At 36.6% G+C, this 1,939-nt stretch overlaps 1 non-coding gene across 1 annotated transcript; it reads right to left on the bottom strand.

The window, feature by feature from the left end:
• Positions 1–1,085: 1,085 nt before the first annotated feature.
• On the bottom strand, positions 1,086–1,192 carry LOC128290979 (small nucleolar RNA R71). Its single transcript, XR_008280757.1, has one exon. It is a non-coding gene; the product is annotated as a small nucleolar RNA R71 (small nucleolar RNA).
• Positions 1,193–1,939: the final 747 nt, after the last annotated feature.

The raw sequence follows: 1,939 nt of genomic DNA, 5'->3' as shown, positions 1-1,939 counted from the left end.
AATAAATCATCTGATTCAGAGTCAAATAACAAGTGAAGTCTAGGTGGATTTTTCCTTCGGTATTGTCTTAATCAATCGAGTTTTCCCAAAAGCTTTTCCTTAATTTTCTCTCTGTGCACCCTTAGTTTAGTTAATTAGTTTAGATAAACAAATCCCTTAATTTTTAGGCTAGATAATAAAAATAAAGTAATTACTAGTACTCTTGGTTCTTTTGGGTTCGACAATCTGGTCTTGCTAAAACTATACTACTGTTTGATAGGTACACTTGCCTTTATCGTGATAATAGTTAGTTTCAAGAACGATTATTATAAATTTTTAAAACCTGTCGCGAATATCACATATCAAGTTTTTGGCGCTGTTGCCAGGGAACTTAAGATATTAGGAACACTCAATTTTTATTATTTTAGCCATTTTTCCTTTAATGCAATTTATTTATTTTTAGTTTAGTTTAATTCCACTCTTCTAAATTTTCTTTTATTTTCTTCTGTCAGGTTTTTCTAGTTTATGACCAAAAGAAACCCATCGGGACCATTGCTTTTTGATAGTGAGATTGATCGCACAGCTCGCAGAAACCGAAGAGAAGTAAGGCGAAGCTTAAGGTACATAGAGAAAGAGCAAGAGGACAATATTCAAACCAGAACCGAAGAGATGGCTGAAAATCAAGAAAATCCGCTACCTTTTGTGATTGCCGCTGATCTAGTAAATCAGAATTATGCTCCATGCACTATGTATGATTATGCTAAACCAAATTTAACAGGAAATGAGTCAAGTATAGTTAGGCCTGCTATTGCTGCAAATAATTTTGAACTAAAACTAACACGATTCAAATGATACATCAATTTGTTCAGTTTGATGGTTTGCAGGATGAGGATCCAAACACTCACTTGGAGAATTTTCTGGAACTCTACGACACATTTAAAATCAATGGCGTCTCTGATGATGCCATTCATCTTCGGTTATTTCCCTTTTCATTAAGGAATAAGGCTAAACAGCGGTTCAACTCATTACCACGATGGTCAATCACTACTTGGGAACAAATGACCAAAAACTTTTTACTTAAATATTTTTCTCTGGCTAAAATGGCTAAGTTGAGGAATGACATCTCTTCTTTTGTGCAGATGGATCTAGAAACGATTTATGATGCATGGGAGAGATACAAGGATATTTTGAGAATGTGCCCTCACTATGGGTTACCACTTTGGCTACAGGTTCAGCATTAGGCGATACGTTACAAGGACAGAAGCATTGAAAATCTTGGAACATTTCCACTCAGGACCGACTTGAGGACATTACAGTGGGAATAAGACCGCATATAAAATACTCGAATCAGGTTTTTATTGGCCCACCCTATTCAAAGATGCCAACAGGTATGTTACTTCTTGTGACAAATGCCAAAGGACAGGTAATATCTCCAAACGTGATGAAATGCCTCAGACATATATGCTTTCATGTGAAATGTTTGACGTTTGGGGTATCGACTTCATGGGTCCGTTCCCCAGCTCATTCGGGAATAAATACATATTAGTAGTTGTTGATTATACGTCTAAATGGGTGGAAGCCCAAGCATTACCTACTAATGATGCTAGAGTGGTAGTACGATTCCTTCAGAAACTCTTCTCTTGATTTGGAACCCCTACAACAATTATCAGTGATAAATGTACTCATTTTTGTAACGCTCAATTTGATAAGGCCTTTAAGAAATACGGAGTTTACCACAGAACAGCTACCCTTTATCATCCTCAAACTAGTGGACAAGTCGAAGTAGAAAACTGAGAGCTCAAACGTATTCTAGAAAAGACAGTAGAGTCAAACAGGATGGACTGGGCGATAAAAGTAGATGATGCTTTATGGGCTTATAGAATTGCTTTTAAGACCCCCATAGGAACATTCCCTTTTAGACTTGTTTACGGAGAAAGTTGTCATCTACCGTTTGAGTTAG

This window comes from Gossypium arboreum, chromosome 3 (assembly GCF_025698485.1).
Source record: "Gossypium arboreum isolate Shixiya-1 chromosome 3, ASM2569848v2, whole genome shotgun sequence".
In the NCBI taxonomy this organism is placed as follows: Eukaryota; Viridiplantae; Streptophyta; class Magnoliopsida; order Malvales; family Malvaceae; genus Gossypium; species Gossypium arboreum.
The sequence above is the reverse complement of the archived record's forward strand: the minus strand, read 5'-3'. Positions and strand labels throughout refer to the sequence as shown.